Source organism: Rhincodon typus, chromosome 4 (genome assembly GCF_021869965.1).
Source record: "Rhincodon typus isolate 14 chromosome 4, sRhiTyp1.1, whole genome shotgun sequence".
Lineage (NCBI taxonomy): Eukaryota > Metazoa > Chordata > Chondrichthyes > Orectolobiformes > Rhincodontidae > Rhincodon > Rhincodon typus.
Genome location: NC_063335.1, coordinates 88,137,625 through 88,154,343, shown reverse-complemented (window position 1 = coordinate 88,154,343; position 16,719 = coordinate 88,137,625). Strand labels below are relative to the sequence as shown.

At 41.7% G+C, this 16,719-nt stretch overlaps 1 protein-coding gene across 1 annotated transcript in view; it reads right to left on the bottom strand.

Moving 5' to 3' along the window:
* tmem71 (transmembrane protein 71) overlaps positions 1-2,742 on the bottom strand; it is a 38,479-nt gene extending 35,737 nt beyond the window's left edge. Inside the window, exon 1 of the mRNA XM_020532062.2 lies at positions 2,608-2,742. The gene's annotated coding sequence lies outside the window, so the exon portion shown is untranslated. The remainder of the gene's footprint in view (positions 1-2,607) is intronic.
* Positions 2,743-16,719: the final 13,977 nt, after the last annotated feature.

Below are 16,719 nucleotides of genomic sequence, written 5' to 3'. Positions count from 1 at the left end.
TCTCATATCGATTCATTCAGTTTCCTGACGTTCTCCACTAACCATCCCCCGTCAAATTGGGGAAATATAAGTGACAAGTTGCAAAGCCACAAACAACTGGAAAGCATATTATATAAAAACAAAATGCTACAGATGCTGGGAATACAAACATAGGAATTACAAACAGTATTAAGCCAATCAGATCTTTCAGTGTGAGATAGTAAGAACTGCCGATGCTGGAGTCTGAGATAATAAGGTGTGGAGCTGGATGAACACAGCAGGCCAGGCAGCATCAGAGGTGCAGGAAATCTGATGTTTCGGGTCTAGACCCTTCTTCAGAAATGGGGGAGGGGAAGGGGTCTCTGAAATAAATAGAGATGGGGGAGGCGATGATGGAAGGTGGATAGAGGAGCAGATAGGTAGAGAGAAGACGGACAAGTCAAGAAGGCAGGGATGGAGCCAGTAAAGGTGAGTGTAAGTAGGGAGTTGGGATGGGGGTTGGTCAGTTGGGAGGAAGGGGCGGGTAGGTGGCAGGGAAGACGGACAGGTCAACGAGGCAGGGATGAGGCTAGTGGGTAGGAAGTGGGGGTGGGGTTTGGTCAGTGAGGTGGGAGGATTCTTCAGTGTGCTCTGCCATTCAATAAGATCAAGGCTGATCTGATTTTAATCCCAAATCCACATTGTTGCCTACCTAAATAACTTTTCACCCTTTATCATGAATCTCTGCCGTAAAAATGTTCAAACATTGCCTTTTCAGGAAGCGTTCAAAAGACTCACAGCCCTGTGAGATAAATTTTTCATCTTTGTCATATGTGGATGACTCCTCATTTTTAAAGCTTCCCCTGTTGTTTTAGATTATCACAGAAGAAGAAACATTGTTTTTACATGAGTAGGGTTGTCAAACAGACAGACCTAGGAGTTCAGGTACATGGTTCTCAGAAAGTTGTGTCACAGGTGGATGAGGTGGTTAAGAAGGCATTTAGCACACTTGCCCTCATGGCTCAAACCATAGAGTATAGGAGTTGGAACGTCATGTTGAGGTTATACAGGACGTTGGTGAGGACAAATTTGGATTAGTGTGTACAGTTCTGGTTGTTCTACTATGGGAAGGATATTATTAAATTGGACAGGGTTCATAAAAGATTTACAAGGATGTTGCCATGAATGAAGGGTTTGTGCCATAAGGAGAGGCTGGGACATTTTTCACTGGAATGCAGGAGGTTGAAGAACGACCTTATAGAGGTCTATAAAATCATTACAGGCATGGATAAGATGAATAGCAAGGTCTTTTCCCTAGGCTGGGGGAATTCAAAACAAGAGGGCATATCTTTAAGGTGAGAGGAAAAAGATTTGAAAGGAACCTGAGGGGCAACTCTTTCACACAGAGGCTTTTTTTTATTTGGAATGAACTGCCAGAGGAAGTTGTAGATGCAAGTTAAAAGAAATCCAGAAAGGTACATGAATAGGAAAGGTTTACAGGGACATGCACCAAATGCAGGCAAGTGAGGAGAGTTTGAAAAACTTGATCAGCATGGACGAGTTGGACCGAAGGGTCTGTTTCCATGTGATATGACTCTATGACACTTGTATGGTTCTATGACTCTAACATTTTTGTAGACTTCAACCCAAATTGCTTTGCTCTGCTAACTGCAACAGATACAAGCCAGAGGTGTCCAACTTTTCCTCATAAGACAACCCATGCAATCCAGGTGGAAATTTGCTCTGAACAGCTTTCCAATGCATGTATTTGCTTCCTTAAATAAGAAAGCCAATCCTGAAGTAAGAACAGAAAGTGCTAAAGTCAACAGACCTGGCCGCTTTTGAGAAGATAGAAGCGCAGTCAACTTTTCAAGTCCAACATGACTTCTGCAGAACTGAAACAGTGCACATTTTTACAATTAATTCACATCAAAACGACTGACTTAAAAGCCACAATGATCACATCGAGAAATACTCATGATTCTATTAAAGGCGAAGTATAGCAGCGTTGGAATCCTAAAACATAACGAAGAGAACGCGAGAGCAACTCAGCGGGTCTGGCAGTACCTGTGGAAGGAGACTTTATGTTTCCAGTCTGGTCTGACTTCTCCAGAACAATTATTCTATTGTTTTCCCTCTACATCCTTTTTAAAAGGTGAAAGGCAAAAAGGGGTGTGGTCCTCTTGAGATTGTGACCCCCACTTGTACTCACTTGAAGCGGAGAAACCATCAGCACTTGGTCACTATAACATTCAGCACTCCGTGTGTTCGCTTGCAATCCATCAGATAAGAGAGGCAACACAATAAACGTATTAATAAGAAAGCTGCGCCGAAAATCCGAGCTTCTCACAATGCTGGTTAAAGTGACGGTGATGTGGAGGTGCCGGTGTTGGACTGGGTCAGAACAAGTCAGAAGAGACAAGACAGCAGGTTATAGACCAATAGGTTTATTTGAAATCACAAGCTCCTTGGTCAGGTTGGTCTATAACCTGGTGTCACGTAACTTCTGACGACATTGTCAATGTAATTCACTTCGATTTTTGAAATCAACACATCACTTTCTACAGGCCAAGTAACGATTGGGACGGCGAGTCTCAGACATTTGGACGCAGGAAAATGCAAACAATAGGAGCTTTCCAGCTTACTCACTTTGTCAACCCGTTCTCCGGAATAAGCTGTTTTCGCTTGTTCCCCGCGACTGGGTGAACTCCCCCTGTCACAGTGAGAGCTGCCTGCTGCGGATGGAAACCTCCTGCATTCGGGCTGATGCTACCGAGCCCTTCTTCATCCTCTCGCTCTCAGCCTGGTTACTAGTAACCGCTTCCTCTCCCTAGCTCAGGGCGTACCAGGTCCTAGTGCCCAGCTCACCGCTCCATGAAATGTTTACATTTCGCTTCAAACAAAAGTAACATCTCTTTCTCGACCGAGCTAGATGTTCAGATCGATTTCAAATATATTCGATTGCTTTAACTTAATGACTAACCGTACAATAAGCAGCGTACCTCACTAGCTAAGTTAACTGTGGCCCTAAACACTCCTCTAAAATGAAGCCTACTCCAGAGGTGTGAAGTAACATGCTTGAAAAGATTATTAAAAATATCTATAAGTTGACATGAATAAGGGAAATACAACAATTTTGCAAGAATCTCTACATCTTGTAATGTCACATTCAATTGTTTAACATTAAGCAACTTGAAAACCCTATCATTGTACATCATGGATATTTATATGTATATGTATATCCATTTAACATCATGTATAGGTGAAGATAGTCGTACAACAGTCTTTTATCTCTCCATCAAAAGCTCAAAAGCTTCATTTAAAATTTTAGATAAATAAACATCCTTAGGCTAGAAGTAAAAGCTGTAACTGAATTTCGAGATTCAACTGCTGTTCATAAATTTCTCAAGCTCTATTCTTTGTGCTTTAGTCTAATCTAAAGCTCTCAATGTGCTTTAGTCTTGTAAATTCTTTGCTCTGTTTGTGTTTCTATGAAAATACAACAATGAACAATGCCAGATGCAAAATAAAAACCGAAAAAAACTGCGGATGCTGTAAATCAGGAACAAAAACAAAGTTGCTGGAAAAGCCCAGCAGGTCTAGCAGCATCTGTGGAGGAGAAAACAGAGTTAACGTTTCGGGTCCGGTGTTCCGAGGAAGGGTCACCGGACCCGAAATGTTAACTCTTATTTTTTTCTTCACAGATGCTGCCAGACCTGCTGAGCTTTTCCAGCAACTTCTGTTTTTGTTCCTGTTTTAACGCCAGATGCAGGTCATTAACAATCTATCCAGCTTTACGATATTTTTATTAATTCTTTGTATCGATACTTCAGAGTTTTAGCCAAATAATGGGACAAATGGCTACAAAACAAAACACCAAATATGAGGGAAAGTCTATATATAATTTACAGAATGACAAGACAGTTGTAATGGATAACAATTTGCTATGAAGCAGTAAAATTCCTGAATCCAGTCTGAAATAAACAGCAATGATTTGGAATAGCAACATGACTGTGCAGGCACTAGGACCTTGCAGACCACAGTAGGATCATTCAATGGAGGCGTTGCATTATTTGAATTCGCCCAAATGTTAGAAATTGCAGTTGAACTTTGTTCATAAAATTGGACGTTTCTATTTCTTTTCATTACTGAATGCCCTCATGTTGTTCAAATTGATCTTTAACAAGCCACAGCATACGTGACAAATAAAGTGAAAATCAAAATCATAGCCTGTAAACTACATTCCCCAGCTTCTGCAGAACACTGAAAACAAATTTATGAATTTATCATTCAGCAGCTTCATTTAGCCTTGATTTTAAACTTCTTTGTCCCTGTTAATAAGAAGAAACAAGATATATTAGGTTGAAAATTCAGCTACAGTTGATTAACACCCATGGAAGAGGACTTTAATTATTAGGTACTGGCAGACTAACAGAGTAGACCAATCGGCCCATCAGATCTGTTCTGGCATTCAGTAAAGTCATGGTTGACCTGAATTATAAGTCCATTCACCTCCCTTGTTTGATAAAGCTGATAGATAGTGCCACAAGAAGATTCATTCACTGTAAAGCCGGAATCCTGCTGGAGCCCTGTCAAAATATTTAAATAACCTGATTTTGAACATTCACTGTAGTTAACATCACTCATGTCAGGCACAGGAAGATATTATTTTTGGCAAAAACATTTGTCACATGTTTGTTGCATGTATGTGGTTGTCTCGTTGACAGCTCTCCAAACTAGCCAAGCAAGCTGTTAATGTCAAACTGCTAGAGAAGAGGTAAAGGGAATGAAAACAGCACAAGGTCTGGCATTGACCTAGGGACCAAAACTGACAACAGTGTCCAAGTGTTGTTGACCCTGCAAAGTCCTGCTGACAAACATCTGGAAACTTCTGTCAAGATTGGGAGAGCTATCCCACAAACTGGTCAAGCAACAGCCTGATACAGTCATGCTCACTGAATCGTTCCCAATGGATATTACCTCAGATACCACCACCAGCATCCTTGGGTATATTATGTTCTCACTAGCAGTACTGATCCAGCAGAGGGGACTATGCAGTGCTATCCAGACAGAAGGGAATTCTCATGGGATGTGCCAACCTGGTGAAACTTCCACACCTGCCTGTTTGTTTGTCAAATGGTGGAAGCAGTATGCGATACACAAAGCTAAGCAATCCCACCTCCAGTGGCTCAGACCTAAGATAATACAGCATAGGAGCAGAAGTAGACCATTCAGCCCAACAAGTCTGCTCCACCATTCCAAAAAGGTCATGGCTGATCTGATAATCCTCAATTCCACTTTCCTGCTTTTTCTCCATAACTTTTGATTCCCTTACTAATTAGAAACCTGTCTACCTCAGTCTTAAATATACTTAATGACCCAGCTTCAACAGTGCACTGTGGCAACAAATTCTGCAGATTCACTACAATCTGAGACAGTGTGACCCATTATTCTAAGATATGTCCTTTGGTTCTAGACTCTCCTACAAGGGGAAAAAACCTGTCCTCACATATCCTGCCAAATCCTCTTAGAATTTTGCATTTTTCAATAAGGTCACCTGTCATTTGTCTATATTCCAACAAGTACAGGCCCAATCTACCTCGCCTTTACTCAATAGACAGCCCCTCTGTACCTAGTATCATCCCAGTGAACCAGCCTCCAATGCCAGTAAATCTTTCAGGGGACCTTAACAATTCACAGCATTCCAGTTATCTTCTGATTAGTGTCTTCCACAGTTTTAGCTTACCCTCCCTACTTTCATACTCCATAACCTTTGAAATAAAGGCCAACATCCCATTTGCTTTCCCCATTACCCACTGAACTTAGATGCTAGATTTTTGTGATTCATAGATGAGGACTCCCAAATCTATCTGTTCTGTAGCTTTCTGCGGTCTTTCTCAGCTCAGCTCTTCTATTCCTCCTGCCACAGTGCATAGCCTCATATTTCATCTGCCAAGTTTGTGCCCATTCAGTTAACCTGTCTGTATCTCTCTGCAGCCTCCTTGTGTCATTCTCACTATTTGCCTTCCTGAATATTTTTATGTCATCTTCAAACTTTGTTATAGTATATTCACTGTCTTCATCCAAGTCATTAATATATATTGGAAATAATTGTGCCCCCAACACTGATCTCTGTAGCACACCACTAGTTGCAGGTTGCCAGCCTGGAAATGACCCACCCCTTTTATCCTAACTCTTTGCCTTCTATTAGTTGCTCAATCCTCTATTTACGCTGTTATACTATATCCAACACCATAGGCTCTTATCTTATGAAACTAATGTATGGCACCTTATCAAAAAGCTTCTGAAAATCCAAACATCTCTGTAATCCTGCCACATCCAGCTCTAATGGTGATGGATAATTGAACAATTAAGGTGGTGGAGGTCCCATAAATGTTCCCATCTTCAGCGAAGGAGAGCTTAGAACATCAGTGCAAGGCTGAGCACTTGCAACCATGCACAACCCGAAGTGCCAAGTGGATGACCTGACAAACCCAGCCTCACAGATGCCAGACTTCAAACAATTTGATTCACTTAATGTGGTATTGTATTCTGCAAAGTCTATGAATCCTGACAAGATTCTGGAAATAGTACCGAAGATATGTGCTCCAGAACTAGCTGTGCCAAGTTGTTCCAGGACAAAGATGACACTGGAATCGACCCAACGATGTGGAAAATTGTCCTGGAACTTCTCACCAATTAAAAAGCAGGGTAAATCTAACCTGGCCAATTACTGCCTCATCAGCTTACTCATGATCATTAGCAAACCAAAAGAAATGATTGTTCACGGTGTTATCAAGCAACACTTACTCAATAATAACCTGTACAGTGATGCTCAGTTTTGGTTTTGCCACAGCCATAGTACTCCTGATGTCATTATACTGATGATCGAAACATGGACAAAAGAACTGAACTCCAGAAATGAGTTAGGAGTGACTGCCCTAGAAAGTGAGGCAGCATTCGACCAAATATCCAACAAGGAATGCTCACAAAATGAAAGTTAATGGTAATCAGAGAGCGAGGTCTCCATCGGTTGGTGTCATATCCAGCACCAAGGGAGGTGGTCTTACTGTTGGACACCAATCATCCCTGTCCCAGGACATCACTGCAGAAGTCCCTCATCGTAGTGTCCAAGGTCCAATGACCTTTAATGGCTTCATCGATGACCTTCCTTCCATTATCAGCTCCAAAGTGAGGATGCTTATGATGATTACACAATGTTCAGCATCATTTGTGATTCTACAGACACTGAACCAGTCCCTGTACATATACAGCAAGATCTGGACAACATTCAGACTTGCGCTGATAATCTGTAAGCAATATTTGTATCAAACAGTGACTATCTCCAACAAGAGAGTATATAACAAGTTCCCCCTTGATATTCAATGGCAATATCAGTGCTGAACCACTAACTAACACCATTCTGGGGATCACTATTCACCAGAAACTGAACTAGATCATTCATATAAATATTGGCTACAAGAGCAGGTCAGAGGCTTGAAATGTGTTGATGTTTGGAATTATGCAGATCAGGCATATGATGGAATATTGTTTGTTTACCTGGATAAGTGCAGTTCCAATAACTCACAATAAGCTTGACAGCATCCTGGTCAAAGCAGTTTACTTGATTAGCACCACTCCATCTACCACCTTAAATATTCACTTCCTACTCCACCAACGTACAGTGGCAATAGTGTGCACCACCTACGAGATGTATTGCAACGACTCACCAAGGCTCCTCTGAAAGCACCTTCCAAACGCATGACTGCTCGCTCTCAGAAGGACAAGGGCAGCAGATACATGGAAAAACTACTACTGAAAGTTACTCTACAAGCTATACATCATTTCGATTTGGAATTGTGTCATTGTTCATTCACCATCACTTAGTCAAAATCCTGGTACTTCCTTCTGAACAGCATTATAAGTGTACCTACACCACATATACTACAGCAGTCCAAGAAGGTACCTGACCAGCACCTTCTCAAGTTCAACTAAAAATGGACAATAAATGCTGGCCCAGCCAGCAACGCTCACATCCTGTGAACAAATGAATCGAGAGAGAACTGTCACCGTGGTAATTGGCTGGAATGAATTTGTCCTAATTTTTGCAGTCAGGGCATATTGGCAATTTTTCACATTATTGGATGCTGTAGTAACACTGGAACAACTTGGCAAGGACTGCAGCTTGTTCTGGAGGATAATTCTTCTGTACTATTGCCAGAAAGTGGTCAGGGCCCTTATCTTTTATAGTACACAGTGCTTTTAGTCATTTCTTAACATCACTTTAATCATATCACACTGAAAAATGTGCAAAATTCATCATAGCTTGTTGTGCAATGCCAAGTTATCTGTGCCAATTTCTATCTCCTCATGGATTCACATTCATTTTTGTTGCATCACTTCTTTTCGATATTGGTGTGCAATCTTAAACTGTTTTTGATGCCGCAGGAAAACTTAGAAATTAGTTAAATGCTCAATGCCAAAAGAAATTATTTCAGCTTTATTCACTTCAATGGGTCTGCTGTACCACATTCCAGTTGATTAGTCATTACTCTGTTCACTGAATATCCCTGGTTGGGATGCACATACACAATATTCTCATCACCATGTGTCATTACAGTAACTCTGAAACAGGTTGGAAGTTGTAGTATAAAGAGTAGTACAGCTCTGTGACAGAGTGAGCTCATATCCTTTGCTCATGTTAGTGGAGTAGTTGAGATAACAGCCTTCCTCTGATTGCCTATAACGGATGGAAGATGTACATTTTTTTCAAATATGAATGAAAAAACTTGAAAGTAAAAGAACGCTATGGACTTTTAGTTCCCTTTCAATTAACTTTGAGTGAAATATTTCTCAGAATGTGTGGTGAAATTATTATGAAACAGTAACTCCAGTTACTTTTAACTTTCCATTTCTCTGGACTGAATTTTCTTTCATTTTGCTAAATATCTTCACCCCTCTTCCTTTTCAAAGTGGCTAATTTTTTATGCAATAACAGAAAATATCGGAAACTCTGGGTAAGTAATCACATCTACTATATTCATCCCATCTACTTCTTGCAGGATTAATTTCCTTCCCACCATAGTTTATGACGATAATGGGCTATTAATCAATTTCTCTTCAGAGTTTGATTAACCTTGAGAAGTGGGTTAATTTATTTAAATCATTAAACATATTATGAGATATGCAACAGATATTGCAACAAAGAACTGTGTAGGCAGCCTGAAAACCCAAAGCAGATGAACTGCCATCCAGAGTCACAAAATTGCAAACCCACTACACAGGAATTCTTAAAGTGAACTCTTGGACCATTCCATATCACCTGCAATGTAACCTGTATGTCTCTAAGTCTTTTTGATCTGTACATCCTTTGCTTGTTGTACTGTGTCTGTACTGCTCAGAAACAAAGCTTTTCATTGTATTTCGGTACACGTGACAATAAGTCAATCAATCTATCAATCCTTCGTTGAGAAGTTTGCAAAGAAAAACACATTTGACCACAAGTGGTCAGGAAGTGGTCAGCACATAGTGTCCTTGAGACCTTGCGTCAAAGGGAGAGGGTGGATCCCATTGTGTGGTTCCCTGAGCCGACTGTCAAAGTCATTTGGCACAATGCCTCATCACCAGAGCTTTCCAACAAGCACCAAGACATCGCCCAGCCGGTGGTGAGAAGGGCACTACCTGTGAGATCCTTTATGTACGCCCAGTCAGCCTGTGCCACCACACAATGCCCTTGAAGCAGCTGCGGGGGTTTGAGACTGTCACACATCTCCTGCTGGATTGTGCCTTTGCAAAGGAAATCTGAAGGAAGATGCAATGGTTTTTGCTGAGTTTCATCCCAAGCAGCTCTGTGATGCAGGACCCTGCTCTCTCTGGTCTGTTCCCTGGGTCGCACACCGAGACAAACATTGAATGTGCCTGGAGGACCATCAACTCAGTGAATGATGCTCTTTGGCCTGCTCGAACCTTGTTGGTCTTCCAGAACAAAGTGTTGACCCCAATTGAGTCTCAGAGACTGGCACATTCCAAGGTCCAGGACAATGTGCTGAGGGACGCACTAAAGCTTGGGGCAGCTGCTGCCAAGGTGTAGTGGGGAAAGACAGCTGTCTGAGGTCTTTCTGTCGAAGGTAAACGGGGGTCTGTTCAGTTATCTGATCCTCCTAGTGTGTCAAGTATATGTAAATATTAGTATCGTATGTGTAAGAGAGTTCTTTAGTTTTGTGTATAGTCAAACTTCAATCTTTTGTGTTTACTTGAAATGCGATTGTGCAGAACTGAACTGCTTTTGTGTCAATGTATATATACAAAGATGTTTAATGAATAAAGTGTATTTTCAAACTAAAAAACAGTGGAGTCTTTTAAAGGCATGGTGCACGTATATCCCCATTCTTTCCAAAAATGAACTGTGACAATATCAAGTGAGTTTATGAGTCTCAAAAATGTAGAAGCAATTGGCTAATGCATCCAGATCTCATGAGGCACTGTTGGCATTAACAGCAGCAGAATCATATTCTAACACAATCTGCAACCTCATGGCCCAGCATAACTCCTACTCTCCCATTACCATCAAGCCAGGAGATCAACACTGCTACAACAAAGAGTGCAGAAGGGTGTGTCAGGAGCAGCACCAAGCGTACCTAAAAATGAAATGTCAGTCTGGTAAATCTACAAAGCAGAACTACTTGCACACCAAACAGCATAAACAGTGAGTGATTAGTGATCCCACAATCAGTAGGAACAGATCTAAGCTGTACAGTTTGGATTCAGCCAGAATCATTCAACACTGTTTTCATTATGGACTTTGTCCAAACATGGACAAAACAATTGAATTCACGTGGGTAGGAGGAAGTGGTACCCCTTGACACCAAGGCTGTATTTAACCGAGCATGGCATCAAGGAGCCCTAGCAAAACTGGAGTCAATGGGAATCAGGGGGTAAACTCTCCGATGGTTGGAATCTTAGCTGGCACACAGGAAGATGCTGTGATTGTTGGAGGTCAGTCATCTCAGCTCCAGGATATCACTACAGGGATCTTCAGGATGGTATCTGAGGCCCAACCATCTTCAGCTGTTTCATAGAACATAGAACATAGAACATAGAACATAAAATATTACAGCGCAGTACAGGCCCTTCGGCCCTCGATGTTGCGCGGATCTGTGAAACCAATCTGAAGCCCATCTAACCTAAACTATTCCATTATCATCCATATGTTTATCCAATGACCATTTAAATGCCCTTAAAGTTGGCGAGTCTAGTACTTTTGCAGGCAGGGCATTCCACGCCCTTACTACTCTCTGAGTAAAGAACCTACCTCTGACATCTGTCCTATATCTATCACCCCTCAATTTAAAGCTATGTCCCCTCGTGCTAGCCATCACCATCCGAGGTAAAAGGCTCCCACTGTCCACCCTATCTAATCCTCTGATCATCTTGTATGTCTCTATTAAGTCACCTCTTAACCTTCTTCTCTCTAACGAAAACAGCCTCAAGTCCCTCAGCCTTTCCTCATAAGACCTTCCCTCCATACCAGGCAACATCCTGGTAAATCTCCTCTGCACCCTTTCCAATGCTTCCACATCCTTCCTATAATGCGGTGACCAGAACTGTACGCAATACTCCAAGTGCGGCCGCACCAGAGTTTTGTACAGCTGCAGCATGACCACATGGCTCTGAAACTCAATCCCTCTACCAATAAAACCTAACACACCGTATGCCTTCTTAACAACGCTGTCAACCTGGGTGGCAACTTTCAGGGATCTATGCACATGGACACCGAAATCTCTCTGCTCATCCACACTACCAAGAATCTTACCATTAGCCCAGTACTCTGTATTCCTGTTACTCCTTCCAAAGTGAATCACCTCACACTTTAGCACATTAAACTCCATTTGCCACCTCTCAGCCCAGCTCTGAAGCTTATCTATGTCCCTCTGTAACCTGCAACATCCTTCTGCACTATCCACAACCCCACTGACTTTGGTGTCATCCGCAAATTTACTAACCCATCCTTCTACGCCCTCATCCAGGTCATTTATAAAAATGACAAACAGCAGTGGCCCCAAAGCAGATCCTTGAGGTACACCACTAGTAACTGAACTCCAGGATGAACATTTCCCATCAACCACCACCCTCTGTCTTCTTACAGCTCGCCAATTTCTGATCCAAACCGCTAAATCACCCTCAATCCCATGCCTCCATATTTTCTGCAATAGCCTACCATGGGGAACCTTATCAAACGCTTTACTGAAATCCAAATACACCACATCAACCGCTTTACCCTCATCCACCTGTTTGGTCACCTTCTCAAAGAACTCAATAAGGTTTGTGAGGCACGACCTACCCTTCACAAAATCGTGTTGACTATCCCAAATCAAATTATTCCTTTCTAGATGATTATAAATCCTATCTCTTATAATCTTTTCCAACACTTTACCCACAACTGAAGTAAGGCTCATCAATGATCTTCCTTCCAGCTTAAGGTCAGGAGTAGGATGTTCGCAGATGTTGCTCAATGTTCAGCACCATTCACACATTGTCAGATACTGAAGCAGTTCATGTTCGAATGTAATAAGATGTGGACAGTATCCTGGCTTGGGCTGACAAGAGACAAGTAACATAAACACCACAAAACGACAATCTCCAATAAGAGACAATCTAACCCCCGCCCCTTGACATTCAGTAGTGTTACTATCACTAAATTCAACCACCACCTACATGAACAACTGGGAGTTACTATTACCCAGAAGCTGAACCAGAAGACCCATATAAACTCAATGGCTACAAGAGCAGATCAGAGGCTAGAAGCACAGCAGTGAGTAACCAAACGTTTGACTCCCCAAGCCCTGTCCACCATCTATGAGGCACAAGTCAGGAATGTGATGGAATACTCCCCACTTGCCTGGATGGGTGCAGTTCCAATAACACTCAAGAAGCTTGACACCATCCAAGACAAAGCAGTTCATTTGATTGGCACCAAGTGCAAGGACATATCCACAACCAGTGCTCAGCAGCAGCAGTGTGTACTATCTATAAAATGCACTGCAGAAATTCACCAAAGATCCTCAGACAGCTTCTTCCAAACCGACAACCACTCCCATCTAGAAGGACAAGAGCAGCAGATATATGGGAACACCACCACCTGCAAGTTCCCCTCCAAGCCAACTCACCTGACTTGGAAACATATCACCGTTCCTTCAGTGTTCCTGGGTGAAAATCTTGGAAATCTTTCCCTAACAGCATTGTGGGTTACTGCAGCACATTGGCTGCAGCCGTTCAAGAAGACAGCTCACCATCACTTTCTCAAGGGCAATAAGTACTGGCCTAGTCAGCGACACCGACATCCCAATAATAATAAAATATCAACGTGACAAGTTGACCCTGTTTTTCTCACCAGCTTCAATTGTCATTTTGCAATTTTTCCAACCTCATCTTCCTGTGTTGGGATATCTTTCAAACATCTCAGCAGGACTTCTCTAAATGGGACAGATTTGCTTGATCATAACTCAGGAAGCTGCAGTGGGGCATTTAAGGGAAAGATATGTTTTAAATGCCAAAAATCAAGTCTGCCTTTGAAGGACTCAACCAAGAATAAACACATTTGACTAGGGGAAAATGGAAGGAAAGGAATTGTCTATTGGAGCAATTCCAGGATAACTACCATCTTCCCCCTGGTAACCCCAGGCAGCAGATATAGGAAGAGTGGACAGATGGAAAACCAGTTAGTGACTCAGACTCTACAGTTAGCATAGCTCAGTTGATAGTCGTCTTGGTGTGATATTTCATCCAAAAGGCTGCTTTACCTGATGCGACAATGCTTGTGTTGTCTCATTTAACATAAGCAACTAGATGTGGTTATTATGGTATTGCTAAATACAGCAAACATTTATTACAGCTATTGGATGTAAACATTCCTCAAGCACATACACATCTGGGTCAATGTTAAGCTATTCAGTTACTATGGAGGAGCATGCTTCCATGATTATGTCAAGTTTCTAATGACCTAAAATAAGACTGAGTATGAGATCAGCATATCCTTAGACTACATGCCATGATGCATTAGTGATAACATGACTATGTCACTTAACATGATATTGAGATACTGAATATGAAATGTAACACATCCTTCTTTTTCCAAAGATAAAGACCTATTCCTAATATAGATACATAGTTGTATACAGGCACATGTTGTCAATTTGATAACTATATAGACAGGTAAAACAGAGTTTACAAAATTAACATTTTGCACTTCAGTGTAACATTGAGGAGTTTTGATAACTCATCCCGATGTGGTGATTGTGTACCTGTCTGGAAAGTTCCACATCGTCCCTGTGGTACTTGTTGATTTGCTACTGGTTAATCTCACGCAACATTTTTTCATTCTGTCTATCTTGTGAAATGTCACATGTCCTGATCAATGTCCTCAGTTTCAGAGTGGGTGGCCAATTGGCTGTGTTCTGAGAAAAAGTTGAACTGCGAATGGTAATTCTTAAAAATTGATTCAGGGCATGTGGGCTTGGCTGGATAGACCAGCACTTGTTGTCGATCTCTTACTGCTGCCTTCTTGAACCATTGCAGTCCATTTGCAATGCTGTGAAGGAGGAAGTTCCAGAATGCTGGTCGAGTGACAGTGAAGGAGCAGCAGCACGTTTCTAAGTCAGCATGCTGAGAGGCTTAGAGGGAAATTTCATTGTGGGGGAGGGGAGGTGTGTTCCCATGTACCTGCTGCCCTTTTCCTTTGGGATAGAAATGATCATGGGTTTTGAATGTGCACTTTAAGGAGACCTGGTGAAGTTCTGCAGTGTATTTTATTGATGGTACACACTGCTGCTACTAAGTGGTGGAGGGAGTGGATGCTTGTGGATGAGATGCCAGTCAAGCAGGCTGCTTTGTCATGGATGGTCTTAAGCATCTTTAGTGTTGCTGGAGCTGCTCATCCCTAGTTGCCCTTGAGAAGGTGGTGGTGAACAGACTTCTTGAACTACTGCAGTCCATGTGCTGTAGGTAGACCCCCAATGCCATTGAGAAGAGAGTTCCAGGATTTTGATGCAGCAAAACTGAAGGAACTGCGATATATTTCTAAGTTAGAATGGTGAGTGGCTTGGAGGGCAATCTGCAACTGCTAGTTTTCCAATGTATCTGCTGCTCTTGTCTTTCTAGGTGGATGTGATTGTGGGTTTGGAAGGTGCTGTCTAAGGAGCTTCGGTGAATTTCTGCAGTATATTGTGAGATAGTACACACTGCTGCTACTGGGCCTTGGTGGTGGAGGAATCGAATGCTTGTGGATGTGGTGTTAATCGAGCGGACTGCTTTGTCCTGAATGGTGTCAAGCTTCCCAAGTGCCATTGTTGTTGTTCTTGTCATCCAGACAAGTAGGGAGTATTTCATCATACTCCTGATTTGTGCCTTGTGGATGGTGATATTACTTGCAAGTTTATCTTGCTTTGGCGAGTCAGGAGGTGAGTCACTCATTGCAGCATTCCTAGCCTCTAACTTGCTCTTGTAGTCACAATACTTATAGATTCAGTTCAGTTTCTGGTCAATGGTAACCCCAAGGATGTTTATTGTGCAAGATTCAGCAATGGTAATGCTGGATGACAAGAAGCAATGATTAGATTCACACTTGTTGGAGTTGCTCATTGCCTGGCACTCACGTGACATGAATGTTATTCGTCAGTTGTCAGCCTGAACTTGGAAATTGTCCAGATCTTGTTGCAGTTGATCATGGACAGCTTCAGTGTCTGAGGAGTTAAGAGTGGTGTTGAACATTGAGCAATCATTGTGAACTTCCCACTTCTGATCTTATGATTGAGGAAAGGTCATTGATGAAGCAACTGAAGATGGTTGGACCAAAAAAAATTCCTTCTCCATTGGTATTATATTACATGAAAATGCAGCGACACAATCTTACTTTGTTGATTAACACTTAATGATAGCATATAACTTCCTGTCTGCTGGAACATTTGAGCATGGATAATGGGCTGTGATGTGACATGGGTCACTCGTCACGTAGTCCACATATCATGAAATGCTTTGTCATGGACTGCAGACCACAATTAGCACTATCTGAACCAGGACACTGAATAAACTGAAAATAACATTCATCATGTTGCAGTCCATCCCACTCATTGTGTTGCTGTTTTATTGATCAATGGGAAATTCACAGAAGTAATCCTTTACAAGGATGCATTCTTCCCTGTATGCTATGAATCCATTGTTACTCTCAATCAAAGAATGGATGAAATATTATGGGAAGTAGAGGCTCTCTCTTCTGCTGGGATTGTTACATTTGGCATGACTCACATGCATTCACCAGTCATTGAATACCCTGATTCATCCCTAGATAATGCACAAACTCACATGGTAGTTGTCTTCTCAGTTTCAATCCCCACGTGTCCTTGGTGTAACATGTACACAATATCTTAGTTTAACATAGACATGATGCCTTGGTATAATAACAAATATAACGAACAAATCCCCTCAGGTACTTCCTTTATACTGTTCTGGAATCTCTGGATAATGATTTTACGCAAATCCTATAGATGTTCGTTTGTGAGAGTGTAGATTAATAACTTAACCTTCATAATAGCAAAGACTTTGCGGATTGCACTATGAAAGTTTGTTACTCATGTATCATAAACAGAGCATTTTGACCTGTACCCCAGCTCTAGACTATACTTCAGCCTCGTTTTAAAATGGGAATTAATTTAACCTTGGAAGAACTTACATTATAATCAAAAATTAATTAGTTCTGTTTTCTTGGTG